General features: G+C 45.0%; 1 protein-coding gene across 3 annotated transcripts in view; it reads left to right on the top strand.

The window, feature by feature from the left end:
* Positions 1-1,620: 1,620 nt before the first annotated feature.
* The window catches only part of LOC119178437 (mite allergen Der p 7), a 45,768-nt gene continuing 30,556 nt past the window's right edge, over positions 1,621-16,832 (top strand). Inside the window, exons 1-2 of one of the 3 annotated variants that reach the window (XM_037429640.2) lie at positions 1,630-1,760; positions 5,494-5,564. The gene's annotated coding sequence lies outside the window, so the exon portion shown is untranslated. Of the gene's footprint in view, positions 1,761-5,493; positions 5,565-7,662; positions 7,754-16,832 lie in introns of those variants that run through there. The other 2 variants (XM_075886325.1, XM_075886338.1) reach the window with 2 other exon arrangements.

Below are 16,832 nucleotides of genomic sequence, written 5' to 3'. Positions count from 1 at the left end.
GCATTTCCGATGGAGGCGGAAATGTTGTAGGCCCGTGTGCTCAGATTTGGGCGCACGTTAAAGAACCCCAGGTGGTCGAAATTTCCGGAGCCCTCCACTACGGCGTCTCTCATAATCATATGGTGGTTTTGGGACGTTAAACCCCACAAATCAATCAGTCAATCAATCAATCGTCCGGCGTAACGCAGGTGAAACGATGAATAGAAATAAAAAAGGGGGAGGAAAGCCATAGAAGCAAAATTTATTGAAGAAAGCAATAAATAAAAAAGTAGAGAGTAAGAAAGGGGAAATAGAATGAACTGGCAAGAAAGAAAAAGAAATATATTTAGAGAACGAACGCTATAAATAGAAATAAACAAAGGTAAAAAGACAGAAAACAACGAAAAAACAGAAAGATAAAGGAATGAGGAAAGAAAGTGAAAGAACTAAGGATGCCCAGCTCTGGACTTCCTTCATACCGCGAAGCTGTCTTAACTTTTTTTCTGACTCTTTTCACCATGACAGCGCTAAGAGCTTGTTTCGCAGAAATTCTGGTGTTGGTGTCGGTTCGGGCGTCGTTGTTTGTGAGCTGAAAATCATCATGTTGCTGACGGAAAATTTGAGAAAGATGCAAATAAGATTAATATTCCTGCGTGCGAGGTAGCATCGAACCCAAGCTGTTTGCGCGGCAAGCACGTGCGCTTGCCGCGAAAACACAGCCCCACGTCTGCTTCGAAATGCAGGGGAAATAACCTACTGTGATTAAAAATTTAGTCAAAACGATGCTTAACAAACAGACGTGTTGTATACAGGTTTCACAATTAAGCATGGTATATGCCAGGAATGCTGTGTGGTACAAGTGATCGGGCGTCAGGACATGTGACTATCATAAACGTCTCTATGCGTATTACCAAAGACCACGTAGTGCCATGAGTGAATAGCAAGTTAGAAAGTATTTTGTGTGCCTAATAGCTTCTGGTTTAAACCATATGCTACCCAATACACAGAATGCAGCAACATGCGAAAACATCACTGACACAAGCTACTCTCAGCTTCATTGATTACGTTGTAATGATCCCCAATTTAAACTTCCAGAGTAGCATCGCACACACAAAAAAAATATGCACAAGGGTTTGAGTGCGCACACTTAGAGACAGGATATCACTATCACATCGAACTCCTGAAGGTGAAGCTTAAGGATTTCCCATTTTTTAAATGGAAATGTAATTTCATATTTCTTCTGTAGTTATAGAGAGAAGTATTAAGTTATACGTCGTGTTTGCTACCTGTATAGATCTGGGTATGTGGCCATTATCCGTATGTTACCTCGTAACTTTTGAATCTTCGAATAAGCATCATAGACATTGTTAATACGAGTCTGACAAGAGATGCTTCAATAAAAATATAGATTCAGGACCCGGTTTTTGTCCTACTTTCATAATAGTGATCTGATCGTTGGAGGAAACCTGTGCACAGCAGTGTCGTAAGCAAGCAATCATTCGAACAATCTCTCAACGGCGTTTTCTTCCACAGAGGGCGTAGCGCAAAGCCCTGCCACCATTAGACGCTTGACTCGGTAGCGCTGCACGCAACTAAGTGAAGGGATGTGGAGCCATCGTCACCTCGTGGGTGCACGCGTCGTCTAATCTCCTCCGCGATTTCTGTGACGCGGAGAAGAAGCGCTCGACGGGACTCGCGTGGGTGGTGTTCTCGAGCGGCGGCTTGCCCAGTCGTACGAAAACGGTTTGACGCGAACGCTACAGCTGGACTGCATCGAGAACGTGAGTTTTCCCAGCATTCGTATACCCACTTGATTCGCAGCAATGGGAACTGATATACGATATCCAGGCTGTCGAAAGTGTCGCAGTCGCCAAGAAGTGTGCGTGTTCGCTCTTTCGAGGAACGCATTTCGTCGCCTCGACTTTCGCCCTAATTCGTAGTTAAGTGGCACAGAAAGACGCCGTTGTTGCGAGGCGTACTGTATTTGTATGGGCCATTCGTACGATAAAGGGTGAGTTTAGTGGTACAGAAAAGCGAGTGGATGGGCGCGGCTAATTACTCCCTGCATTCTTGATGGGCCTCGGTTCTTGGGTGATGTTGTACATACCACTGCATGCGCCCGAGGAGTGACAAATGAATTGCTCCGTACGAGGCATGCCCTTTCCACGCGCACCGACCTTTCGAGGTTACACAACCTATCTACGCGAAGGCGACGAACACAAGGCTCCAATCCAAGTTCAGAACTTGAAGACGTCCGTGATTCCCGTTTAGCCGTTTAGCCCCATTCGACAGTCGTATTCGACTAACCGCTTTGGAACCTTCACCTTGTGTACATATATTGCTACGAGGAGGAAACAGGCTTTAACTACATGTTTTACGAGGTGTTAACTACACTGTAGAGCACTCCAAGGCACCCAGCACAATATCCGCCAGTTCTTGTTTTTGTTTGGCAGTCAACTGCGGCGCATATGAGTGTGGGAAAATTGGGCAGGAGTTTAGTGGTTTTGTAAAACATTATGGAGCTGTAGAATTAGGAAGGTTATAGGTTAGAAATATTGCAAACTAGATCGGAAATTCTCGTGCTCGGCATATAACTACACGAAGAAGAACACAAAAACACACACACACGAAGTCCTGTATTTTTTAGTAGTAGGTAATAAAATATAGCAATATATTCATATCTTAATACATATGTGCGGAGGTACGCCAAAAAAAATAATAACACTGACTGTAGTCTCTTGCAGCCACGCATGGCTTCGCATTGGAAAACCCAGAAATAAAAGCTCGGAAGGGCGAAATGTTGAGACAATAAGCGAACATTGCCGTATTCTGTTGTGGCCTCGGCTTGTTTCCTGCCAAAGTTTCATTCCGATATCGATGACCAGCTCCGTCGTTGAATACTAGTAACCATATTGAAGTAATCACGGTGACTTCGGCGGAGACAAAATTCATCTGGTTGCGATTGCATTTAGCAAGGGCTCTTTCAACAGGTTCTGCACGCGAGCCAAAGAATTCTCGCGTTTATATTTTGTTTTTGCCGTCCACATCAAAGTCTCCAAATCATCGGGGAGTAGCCAAACCGCACCGGATAACCTTCACCTTCGCCTCAGTCAGCGATGAATAGATGTACAAGTAAATAGACTTTACTTTTTAGTAGTGTAAATACAAAATACAACTAATTTACCACGTCAACACGCTGAATATATGCCTCAATGTTTCCATTTTAATCAGTAACAAATGACACGTATCTACAGGTGGGGCTGGAAAAACCAATACTTAAGGGTTTTTTCCCATAATCAGGTTGAACGACGGCTTCTCAGCCTGAACCATCAGTATTTGTTTAATCTTCACTCTCTTTGCGCTGAAAAGCTTCGCCCATCATGGGACCGCTAAAACTACTTCAATATTCATCTGAATGATTGTGGTTGTGGAAAAGAATGAAACTTCAATATCGAAGAAGACGGTGTCCCAGTAATCAGCTAACCTCCGCAATCACCACTAATCAGTTTACATCCGCCATTTGACATTCAGGACATCGCCGCTAGTGCGACATCATTATGTTTATGTTCGAAACTTACCTCTTGGCGAGAAAGCTGCGTCCACGACTAACGCAAGTGCGTGATCACGTATGATCTCCCTACAGCAAAAAATTTTGATTTTATAAATTAAAGAAGCACAGGCACACGAGGCCGAAACAGGTGGAGAATCGACCATATTAAATATCAATGGTAATGGTCACGATTTCAGTTTATTTTCTTTTAAGTTTGACGAGAAAAGATTAGTCATATACAATACGTGTTGTTTGATTGCACCGCCTTCGGTGAACATGGATGAACTTTAGGATTTCTGAAAATTCGTATATAATATATTTTGTGCAGATAAGGCTCGTCCAGTTTTGGCATCGCAGCAATCTGCGCGCTGACGGCATGAGTGTGTGCCGTATTTCTTTGAACAACGACCACAAAAAATTGCGAAATTTGTTTCAACTTAGCCCTAATTTGTCTTTCAACTGACAAATATAATTATTTTTATGCAATTCAGTTTATGCAATAATAAAGAAGCAGAACACTAAATACACAAATGGTGGTGACATTGCCAAACTTCCACGGGGTATATGTGAATAAAATTTTAGGATTCAGAGGAATATATGGATTCGTATAAGAGGAAACGATGTTGCCTATACAACCAGACGAAAATTGTCCCAAGGTCCCTAAAATCTAAAGTATCCTCATTTTCACCATCTCTTCAATTTGTCAGTAATGACTGGCCACGGGCAACAATCATAAAGCAACGTCGCCTTGTCCAGCAATGTCGAATTGTCAGGGATTGAGAATCGAAGAGGCCCGCTGGAGAAACCAAATATATAGTACCCGTCAAACAGAGCCATGAATATTATGTCGAACATGTGATATACTTTGTCATTCACAGTATTTTGCGCCATCGCACGTATTTTGTATCCTGCCGTAGTCTCTCATAATGCAGCTAAGCAACCGCATTGCAAGTTTAACAGTAAGTTTGTATTTGACTCAGTGCATATATTTATAATGAAGGAAGAGAGCTCAATGGAGAGAAAGAAGAAGGTATGCTATAGGGTGTATGTCCTTAGCCTGTGTTGCGAGATAGCATCCATGCCGATCCCTCATGGCGCACTGAGCCGGTTGAATAGGGGTCAACCAACCAACCAACCAACGTGAATTAAAAAAGACAATGCCTTAACGGTCGTCCTACTCTACACAAACCGGTTTTCTCTTACATACGCCGATTCCATTCTCACCTCTCCTATTTGTCACTGCTCCGTCGAAAACGACGCATACGATGAGGCCTCTCATATTGGCCAACGCAGCGGGCAAGCGAACCGGACGGGCTAAAGTATACAAGTGCACGCACTCACCATCCTCTCTGCTTCGCGCCGGGCCCGTTCTCGTGGATCGCTAACAAGCGGGACTTTCCGTACTCTCACAATTGTGAAGTGAGTCGGAAAAATAATGTCACATTGCGCAAGCAAGCGGAAAACGAAAAATCGCCACGCACTGCCGAGGCGTAGTGTATATTTGCAGTGATAGGACGAAAAGTGATTTCTATACATGTGCGAGGGATAATGAGCCACCCGTCAGCAAGTAGTACACGTACACGCGAAATGAAAGAAAAACGCGGATGAGAGGTCCTTGAATAAAGATATCTCTTCGCCAATTAACTGGCCATGTTCGTGGCGGCAGAAGGAAGAGCGCCGGTAGGCGTCCTATGCGTGTACGTCTAAAGCCAAGCCTTCTCGCTTGGATAGCCGTTTAACGTCACCGTCCACTTTTTTTTCGTTCGCACGTGCGTGTCGGGAGCTCACGTAATGGCGAATCCGCTTATGGTGCGTTGCGACACGCCCTTTTGTTCTTTTCGAGGCGCGTGCATCGCACACCGAGCTGGACTCGCGACGGTGCGTCATCGGGTTGTGCGTTCCTGTCGTTTACGGGCTGGTCACGCATATACAAACTGGTGCCTACTATAGAGTGTCTCTTACAGTCCGGGCCACACAGCTGACGGTTTTTTTCTTACCAAGAGGATAAACGTGCCTATTGAGGATTGCCACAACGGTGAGTATTCTGTGCTGCTTGTGACAGGGCAGGAATTTCCGGGTACAAAAGTGATTGCTTGGCGTATCTGTAGTCGCTTATCTTGCTTCGTGTAAAACCACTATTCCTTGAAGCATGTCAGCTGCGCTGGGGTCATTTAGCACGTTAAAGAACACCAAATGGTCTCCATTTCCGGAGCCTTCTATTCTCGAGCATAATCATATCGTGGTTTACCCGCATGAAAACCCAGTTACTCTATTGTTGCATATAAGCGCGAGAAAACAGACTCGTAAAGAGAAAGAACATGACGATGCTGGCAGATCTGACCTGTCGACCGCTCCTGCGGTCATCTTCGCCACCTAATAAAAGCGGTCCCTTTAGCGGCACACGTCTCAGTCTCATTCGCGCGTAACAAAACTAAGAGGTAATTTAATGTCTTCGTCATGGCTTGCCAGACCTACAGGGCAAACAAGCTATCCGTGATTTTGAACGAGAACCGCCACCCAAAACTGACGCAACAAGAATAATACGTCGTAACGGTGCACCACATATCAACGTTTCAGTTAGAGCAACAGAAATTGGTGATATGTGGGGTTTAACATCCCAAAACCACCGTATGATTATGAGAGACGCCGTACTGGAGGGCTCCGAATATTTTGACCACCTGGGGTTATTTATAGTGCACACGAATCTGAGCACATGGGCCTACAGCACTTTCACCTCCATAGAAAATGCAGCCGCCGTAGCCGGGATTCAATCCCGCAACCTGCGGGTCAGCAGCCGAGTACCCAAGCCACTAGACTGCCACAGCGGGGCCGAGCTACGGGAAGTTAGTGGGTGACGTATGAAGTTAAATGTTAAAACGTAGAGCTTGCATCGATTTAAATCACCGATCATTTCCCATGACCATCATGACAGTTATACGGGACAGCTCATCTACAGTGGCACTCGAGTTGTACACCTGCACAACTAATGAGAGCTTTGAAGTCTAGTGCAACAGAGCGAGCTATCCTCGTAGTCGCTGTAAGGCAGAAGCAGTGACGACACTTTCGTTGCAGGGAATCGACATCGAGAATACCAAATGCTCACCATGATTAAGACTAATTACCGTAAACTTACACTTGTTGATTGCGAGTGTTTTGAGTAAGTATGCCGATCGTAGGTGTGTCATGGCACGAGTTCATTCTTTGGGTGTAGTAAAGCCGTCCTCGAGTTGAATTTTTCAATCGGGCGAAACTCAGCTGGTTGCGTACCTCAAGTCCAAAAGTTTATTCATTGCTGATGGTGCAGTTTTTCGCAGAACAGTGTGAGGAGGTGTTATCTGTGTGTTTCGATCGCGCACGTCTAATGCGGCTTTCTTAAGAACTATCAGCTGCCCGGTTATAGTGCGCTTCACGTATGGCAGATAGTTCTCGAACGTCACCGCCCTCATCGGAAAGGTTTCCGTGTTGTGTCTTGTAAATGAGCCAATGAATGTTAGCAGCACATTTTGGTCCATCCACGAAAAGTACTTCGCGTTATGGAGCCGATCCAGTGCGTCATCTATTCGTGGGAGAGGATACACGTCGTTCTTTGTGATTTTGTTGAGGTGGCGATAGTCGACGCAGAAACGTAGGGTTCCATCCTTCTTCTTCCCTAACACCATGGGTGACGCCCATGAACTCTTGGACGGCTAGATGATGTCATCTCGTAGCATTTCATCAACTTGTCTCTTTGCGGCCTTGCGTCGCGTCGAAACCTTGTAAGGACTCTGACTTAGTGGTCTGACATTTTCCTCGATTATGAGGTGATGTTTCGAGACTGGGGTCTGCCGAATTTTCGACGACGATGCAAAGCAATCTTCGTATTGCAGAAGCAGGGTCTTGAGCTGTTCTTGCTTATGGTTTGGAAGGGTGGGATTGACGTTGAAAGCTGAGGTAGGGGTGTGGCTCCTCTGAACAGGTTCCGCTGAATCGGCGTGGGCGAAAGCACTGGTGACTTCCACAATTTCTTCGATGTATGCGACCGTCGTTTCTTTGTTCCCATCTTTGTACTAACTGCTAAAATTCGCGAACATAACCGTCACTTTTCCTCCCCGCAGCTCAGCAATACCTCTTGCGCCGCTGATATTGTGGGTGACCAACAGATCCTGACTGCCTTCAACGACGCCTTCCAAGTCAGGTGATTTCGGAGCGCCGACTGAAATAATGACGCTGGAGCAAGGTGGAATGGTCAGTTGTGCTTCCAGCACATTCAAGGCGTGGTTCCCTGACGGCGTGCGCGGCGGTAGTGCTTCTTCTATGAATAACGTTATCGACTTTGTTCTCAGGTTGATGACTGCACCATGGATGCATAAGAAGTCCATGCCAAGGATGACGTCTCTCGAGCAACGCTGCATGACTACGAAGTCTGCAGGATAAATACGGCGGTTAATGGTGACTCTCACTGTGCATATTCCTGCCAGCGCTACTAAATTACTTCCGGCTGTGCGGAATTCGGGTCCTTCTCAAGCTGTTCTAACTTTCTTCAACTTTGCGGCGAACGACCCACTTATGACGGAATAGTCGGTTCCAGTACCGACGAGAGCGGTCACACTGTGGCCGTCGATAAGAACCTCGAGGTCTCTAGTTCAGCGTCTTGCGTTGCAGTTAGGTCATGGCGTCGGGTCACGGCTGCGTCGACTTGTTCCGCTGCTTCGATGTTGCGTCGTCAGGTCGCCTTCGGTAAGTGAGGTTTCGTCGTCAGGAATTTGGCTGGTGGGCGTCGTGTTCGGAAAGCTCCGTCGTGGCGTCGTCGGAGGATCTTCGGTAGTTCGTCGCACATCAGCCACACCTCTATTGGTTGCTGCTCTTAGTTTCCCGGATACGGACTAGGAGACCGGCTCTACGTTGGGCCAGAGTACTGCCGGTGGTGCGGTCACATGTGGCGGCTGGGCGACGGTGAACGAGAAGGACGTCGTGGTGTTCATTGCGTTCCTGCCAGGTAGTCGGCGATGTCACGTGGCCGTTCCCCTGGCTGCGGACATCGTGCATTGACGGCGAAGCCACGCAGTCCCATCCGTCGGTACTGACAATGGTGGTAGGAGTGGCCAGCTTCCCCTCTGTGGTAGCAGAGTGGGCGGTGATCGGGGGGGGGGGAGGGGGGGCGCCACACGTCTGTCTTCCTCAGTGCGTTGCGCCGGCCTGCAAGTGGGTGGTATGGCGTTGGTGGTGGTGGCGGGGGTGTCTGGCGGTGGAATTGCGGTGGTATGGCGTCTTGACGTGGGCGTGGTGGGGGAGCGCTACGACGCACTGCAGCAGCGTAGTTCATAGCCGGCGGATGAAACTGCGCTTCAGGTTCAGGAATTCCCAACGCTTACTGGACTTATTCACGAACAATGTCAGTGATCGAGTCTACTCGAAGATGCGATTCCGGAAACATCTTACGCAAATCTTCACGCACAATTGCGCGGATGGTCTCGTGCAGATCATCGGCTCTGTGGGCTTTAACGTTGGCGTAATCCGTTGTCATTAAGTGGCGGTCGTACTGCCTTGTCCGCATCTCAAGCGCCTTTTCTATAGTTGTAGGTTCCACGAGGAACTCGGCGACCGTCGTAGGTGGGTCGCGGACAAGTCCTGTGAAGGGTATTTGTTTAACACGCCGCATAAGCAGCCGAAGTTCTTTTGTCTTCGACCATATTAGCATCGGCAGGTCAGAATAGTTGGGTCATCTCGTCCGTAAGATGGCGACTTTTTTATTTGGGAGTTGTACTCGGGTTTCTAGCAATGAAGCGGCTCTCTCCTTCCGGACGATACTCGCGAAGATGTGCAGGAATGCGCTGCGGAAATCGTCCTGGGTTTGAAGACTCTCGGCTTTCAAACTATGTTTTTGCCGAGTGTTCCAAGTAAAAGTAGACATGTCGCAGCTTGTCCTCAGTGCTCCAGTTGTTCAACGCATCGACATGGTCGTATATCTCGAGCCAATTTTCCGGGTCTTGGAGGGATGTACCGCGGAAAGTTAGTGGCTCCTTGAAGGGCTGGAGCAAAATTGGTGCAGCTTGCGCAGGAGCTGTCATTGTCGCCGTGTTGAAGGTCGGGGTCGTGGTTTGCCGGGTCTTTGATGCCCATACTCTGGTGGCAGACCCAGTTGACGGTGGCTTGTTCATTTCTCGGGGTTAGCGTCGATGTCCCCTTTTTGGCTTGGGCTGGTTTCACGGCTTGACGGGGGCGTCCGGTACATGAAAGTGGCAGCACCTCCACCAGATGTCACGGCGTCGTGACGTTGATGAAAGGAGCCGACTTCAGGTTGAAAATGAAACTTTTTTCGGGCCGAACTTGTGGCCACACGAAAGGAAATTCAGATTACAGCAGAACACTGGCATTGATAGCGGCGAACAGAGCATCGACCGTCGATCACCTGAAAAGCGGCGAAGCGCATTGGCATTTATACACTTGCCATCGAATGTTCTAGCGTTATCGCTAGTGGTGACGTAGGTTCCAGAATAATCTGTATAGTTCGGGGAGTGGTCGTGACCTTATCAAAATGATTGACTACAATCCTGAAGCTTCTCGAACACTGCAGGTGCGCTTTACGCTGAGAATTGCGTAGTGTTACGGGGCGATAAGAAAACTTGGGGAAAGGAAAGTGGCAACATTATTATCGAAACGGCCAGGAGAGCTCAAAGTAGTAAGCGGATAGATAGATAGATAGATAGATAGATAGATAGATAGATAGATAGATAGATAGATAGATAGATAGATAGATAGATAGATAGATAGATAGATAGATAGATAGATAGAAACACTGCATAAATGCAATGTAGTGGAAGGAGTCTCCTTACCGCATTTTGTTCGACAGGTGTCACGACGAAAACGAGCCCGTTCGGTGATTTGTATGCACATATTGGAGGCCATGAAACTGCGTAAAAAAAGTTCGGGATGGTGCAGCAAACGCCGCTAAAAACACACAGGAACTTTCAAACAGCTATAAAAATGGACAAATATGTCTATCTAGTCGAAAACATATCACGCCTTTCGCGAGGCGCTGATCAAGCAAACAGCAAATGCTAGATAATGTGCCGCCATCCGTGAGGCATAGTCAGACTCTTTATGGCGCTGGGAAGGCAAGCGTGCGGCGTGTATCTTAGAGGCCATGCGACTCATGCTTTAGATGAAAAACCTGCATGTGCCATTCGAGCGCGCGCACTGGTACAATCTACTGTGTGCATGTGCGCGCGTGTGTGTGTAACAAAGCATAATAATCAGTATGCACTGAGCGGTTGAAGGACGCGCTAGGGGTGGGATTTCGCTATAGCGTTCAACTCCTAAAGGCGAAGCTTAAGGGTCCCCCAATTTTCGTAATTGAAGTGTGGACATTTCATGACGCGAAAATTTCCTGGAAGAGAAACCTCAGCGGGGCGGCGACCAGCACTGGAGTTTGAGTGAGTGTTTTCTTGAAGTGAAGCATTCAAGCTTTGTTCCAAGAGCTTTGGACTGAATTATTTTGACGAACATGTTAGTCCACAAGTGTCTGAGTTAGATAATGCATGAGATGGCAGTGTAGCGCGTGTTGTTCGTGCCCGTTGTTTTGAGAGTATTTTATTGTGTTGTATACCACGTTGTTTTGAGCATCTGTTATCAGTGACGTATTGTATTATATTGTGGCTGAGAGTGCATATTTGTATGTTGCTTGATCTGCCATATTTGAGAATATATTAAATGCGAAGCCTTTCTTAGCGAACTTCGGCGACTTTGAACGTATCTATCTATCTATCTATCTATCTATCTATCTATCTATCTATCTATCTATCTATCTATCTATCTATCTATCTATCTATCTATCTATCTATCTATCTATCTATCTATCTACCTATCTATCTATCTATCTATCTATCTATCTATCTATCTACCTATCTATCTACCTACCTATCTATCTATCTATCTATCTATCTATCTATCTATCTATCTATCTATCTATCTATCTATCTATCTATCTATCTATCTAGCCGCCTACGACTTTTAGCTCTCCTGGCTGTTTCGATAATGGTATCAATACTAAACTTGGTATGACATAGCATGACTGTATGAAGAACATATTTGACTAGACATAACATGAAAATTATGACATGTATGTCATGCATGTTATGATTTATATTTCATGGTCCTGCAGCTCTTGCGGTGGTTTCGTTCACATGGCATGTTGCAAAACTGGTATGGTACGACATGATTGCATGGCGATCACAAGTGACCGACCCTAACATGAAAATCATGACATGCGTGTCATGTAACAACATCACTACATCTTACACTCATGATGCGCTCACGGCCGTTTCGATAGCGTCACATATACCAAATTTGGTATTACATTACGTGAATGGATGACGAAGGTATATGACTGGTGCAAACATAACAATTATGATAACATTTTTTTCTAAACACACAATATAATATTTCAGTTGCATGCGGACGTCTGTTAACTGTATCATAGTAGAGTAGCAACTCTAAATTGTTCAACACTTTTTCGAAACACAAAAGAGGTTAAGAGCTTATTAAAGAGGTTCACGGAATGGCTTTCAGCTCTCCTATAGTAGAGTACTAAGCACTCTAAATGGTTAACCACTTTTTCTAAACACAGCCTCTCTTGTGAACAGGGCCTGATCGAGTGTGAGGCCCACGGAACGGTTTTATGCTATTCTATAGTAGAGTACCAAGTACTCTAAATAGTTAACCACCTTGTCTAAACACACAGTGTGAGTCTGGGTAAGACTGCAAATATTTTTGGAGGCCTCACATGTGAACCGAACGCTGTTGTAGTCAAGCTCGGGTTCACGGCGTAATTTTTGTTGACATGGCCTCATGAAGTGTGAGGCACATGGGACGGCTTTATGCTCTCCCAGAGCAGAGTACTCAAAATCGTTAACTGCTTTTTTCTAAACACACTTCAACAATTTGTCGTGGCCTCATCAAGTGTGATGCCCAAGGGACGGCTTTCAGCTCTCTCATAGTAAAGTACCGAGTGCTCTAACGTTAACCACTTTTCCTAAGCACACAGACACACACAGGAGAGAGTTTTTAACAGACTTCTGGGGGCGGCTCGCTGCTCTCACATAATTGAGTACAAAGTGCTCAAAATCGCTGAACTCATATTCTAAACACAGTTTCAACCAAATTTGACTACATTGCTTGCCGACTCTAGCATTTGTGTATCGGGACGGCTCGCTGCTCTAGTTGAGGAAAAAGTATTCCAAATCGTTAAACACTTTTCCTAAACACATTGATGAAACTGGGACATGTTACTGCTCTCACACAGTAGCGTACAACACACACTTAATCGTCGAACATTAGTTCTAAACAACAATGAATCCCCCATTTTGTATGTTTCGTCAGGCAGATATTACTCTCCCATAGTAGAGTACATGGTTCTCTAAATCATCGAACATTTTTTCGACGCAGCTCGCTGCTGCTCTTTCAAAAAGTCGTAAAATGGACACACAACCGGTACGTCTGGCCTTGCATTTCAGCACTACCTATTGGCCGAAAAACCAATACAGTTAAAGCTGATATGGGTCAAGCCTATAATCTTGACTGTTAGCACAAGCCTAGACTGCTCAGCGGTTCACATGTTTGGCTTGAATATATGTCTATAAAGTAAGTGCTCGAAATAATGTGAAAAGAGTATTTTTATTGTGCCGTTAATGTGGCTCAAATGTAATTATTATGTAAGTCTTGGAGTAGTTCTGAATTCCGCGATAAACCTTGCGCCTATGTCTATCTCGTGTAGGCCCTGGTCTGTATCTATACTTCTAGATATCGCGCCAAATTTCGCGCTGATGTTTTTCTTCGCAGGTATTGATGCAGTCGCAAATCCTGCATAACCAAAGCAGCTCCAGAACTGTGAAAACTAAGCAAGTGCGTAGAAAGGGTAAACCAGTGATACCCTTGCCGTGCTTGCCGACACGGTAGCGTTCTCTCTTGCGTGGCGCGCGTATCCTACAGAAGCGTTTTTTAGCCTTTTAGGTAAACATCACGATTAAATTTTGGTTATTGCTATAGTTGTGGATGCTATCTCTGACCTTGTTAGTTTTGCTGAGCCCTGATTTTGGGCATTGTTAGTCATGTTTTAGGCCACAAAGCAGTGAAAGTACTCCAATCTTTTTTTTTCTTTAATACACATAAGAGCACATGTCGGCAAAATTCGTAGAGCTCACTCCAGCTCACTCATGAACTACATTTCGAGCTGTGGATTCACTCGGATTCAGACTTGCTCAACTTCTTCTGAGCCGGGCTCTCTCGGACTCACAGTAGCGTAAGTTTTCTTCAACCGAACTCACTCGGATTCAAACTCACCAAAATATTACTTACCTGGACTCACGTAGACTCATCTGCAGACTCATGGCTCGATCTGAGTAAGTCGACTCGCGAGTACGTCAACTTAGATTTAGCTTTCTATATAAAGGTGTAAATGCTCTTTAACACCAATATCTCACGTAATGCACTGTCTTTTTGGCGACGTTCGATATAGTACTTTGAAATACGAGTTATGAGTGCTCCCATACAAGTTAGGTGAAAAGATGACTTCATAAGGCATATGTATATGATGAACTTCTTGGAGGAGTTGGCGGAGGGGTGGGGGGCGTCAAGGCACTGCCTACGTAATTCATGCCTCTTATCTATAACAATTAAATGGGTTTATCTATGACATTGGAATGCGTGTGAATATACGTGTGTGTAAATGGTAATCGAAGTTAGGCTGATAGTAATTTTGAAGATGAGTACATGGGACCCTAAGTAGGAAGCAAATTTTCCTGGGCCGAACTCACTCTGGGTTACACTCACGAAAATTTTGTTCAAACCGACTCACTGTGGCTCCGACTCACCAAAGTATCACTCACCCGTACGTCATCCGACTCGGACTCATGTCTCAATGTGAGTCTGAGTGATTCTTAATGCGTCGACTCATCAGTGAGCTCACCGACCTATGCCCAATAGTGCTGGAAAAATTGCGCTTAATAGGAAAGGACTCCACAAAGAAGGAACACTAAACAGATGGAGCGCAATGTTAATTGCTCCCTCTTTGTGGTGTTCTTTTATATATAGCGCAATCTTTTCTGCGCAGAATGAACCTAATAGCCCCTCAAGACATCCTATTTAGCGAACAGTTGTGACCAATATTGAGCGGACTAGATTGAAAGTGCGCATCATGACTATGTGTTTACTCCGCCAGACGAGAACTTTTCGACTGGCCAATCGAGGACTGCAAATACGTAAATATAGCAGTTTTGTTCATTTCTATTTGGTAGCAACCAAGTGGAAAGCGGTAGCCATCACCAATTATTAGTGACAACAACTCCTTCGTTTATTTCTTATATAAATGAAAAAAAAAAGCCTGCTGACCACGCGAGATGAGACAGGGTACGGCCGACAAGACAAATTTCTAAAATGTTACTCACGAAGCACTGTTATACTCGTACGGGTGACCACCGCAAGGCGGGAGCACGCCAGCAAGGGTGGCAAGTTTTACAATTATCCGAGACTCTTCCGATACGATTGCGCAAACCATGCGAGTTGTTATGAAGCTACTGCTAGCACAATCAACAACTCTGGAATGTTCGATAGTGCATATTTAAACCTGACTTATTTCATCGATGATCAATCTGCCAACGACCGATGACTGTGCTCACCGCTATTGCTGCGTTTTAAGTGGTAGTGTATAAAGAATTTTTCCGAGGAGTGCAGGCCAGCTTCTGTGAAAGGAGGGGGCAGTTTACGGGAGGACCTCATAGGTCTTTCTTCGAGTCTACAAACACAGTTATGAATATTTGTTCTAAAATGCTAGAACACATCACCGCTTCGCATATTTACAGATATATGAAATCCAACAATTTATTTTAACAAAAATCAACACAGTATCCGAAAGGGCTTTTTGTGTGAGACTCGGCTGTTTGAATTAACCACAGATCTTCATGCACATATAGGCAATAATTATCAACTGACTGCGTCTTCCTGGACTATTCTAAGGCTTTTGACCAGGTTGCACACTGTCGCCTGATATCGGAACTTTCCACCTTAGAATAAGACTTCTGTACACTATCGTGGTTTCTCAATTTTCTATCTAATTGTCTGCAGTACACAACAGTCAAGAATTTTTCTCCTTCCCTAACTGATGTTTTTTAAGGTGTACCAAAAGGCAGTATACTCGCACCATTACTTTTTTTCATATTTATCAATTATCTTCCACAACATGTCTCTTCTTGCAGTATTTGCTGACAACTGCATTATTCACCATCCAATCAAGAACTTTAAAAATCCCCTGTCGCTCCAAAATGACCTCGACGTAATTAATGGTTGGTGTAGTACATGGCTCATGACTCTAAATGTCTCAAAATGCATAGTAATGTCATTCACACGTAAATCTAGCAGATCCTAATTTCAATACAGCATTATTCAGTCCATTCTATCCACTGCAACGCAATATCGGTACTTGGGTGTTATACTTACACCTACTCTATCATGGTTCAACCAACGCTTCCAGATCACTAGGTTTCTTGAGACGTACGTAACTTGAAAGCTGCACCTCCAACAATTTGCAACTTATCTTACTTGATTCTGGTTCACCCTCAACTAGAATGCCTGTCATATTTGGTCTACCCATCAAAAATACCTAATTGATAGATTGGAAAGAATCCAGAATAGGGCAAGCCGCTTCATTGCCAACAACTACAGACCCCATTCCAGTATATCACATATAAAGCAGAAACTTTCGCCTGACGGATGTTCAAGATATTGAACATCCGTCACGACATTGCCCCCCCCCCCTTGACTACATTCTTTCATAAAATCACCCACTCCTCTTGAATCACCGTGACTGGTCTGCACAAACCATATTTCACCTCACGTAGATTACACAATCATCTTAGCTATTTTCATACATACGGCTCAACAAACGCGTTCAACAAGCCCACACTTCCTCGTGCCATTCTTCTCTTGAATAGTTTGCCTGATCACGTTGCTGCTCAGACAAACCACGACACATGCTGCCATATGTTATCGAGCAACTTCACAAACTTCACCGCGTAGATGCGTTATGGTAGCGCAAAGATGAATTTTGGAACTTTTTTGCCCTACACTATCAGCGTAGTAAATTCGTGGTATGTTATTTCAGATTAGCTGACTCTGACTGGCAATTATGCCGATTATCGCCTCTTTTCTTTTTCGTCGCGCAGGAAATGCGCCCCGCTGTATTGCCGCTATAAAATGTATCGTTAAAGGTTTTCATTTTTTTTTAAATATGAACTCGTTTTGAGATTGTTGCAACTATGTTCACGACCTGTGC

The sequence above is a fragment of the Rhipicephalus microplus genome, chromosome 1 (genome assembly GCF_043290135.1).
Source record: "Rhipicephalus microplus isolate Deutch F79 chromosome 1, USDA_Rmic, whole genome shotgun sequence".
NCBI classification, from domain to species: domain Eukaryota; kingdom Metazoa; phylum Arthropoda; class Arachnida; order Ixodida; family Ixodidae; genus Rhipicephalus; species Rhipicephalus microplus.
This window is presented reverse-complemented; position numbering and strand designations above follow the sequence as displayed.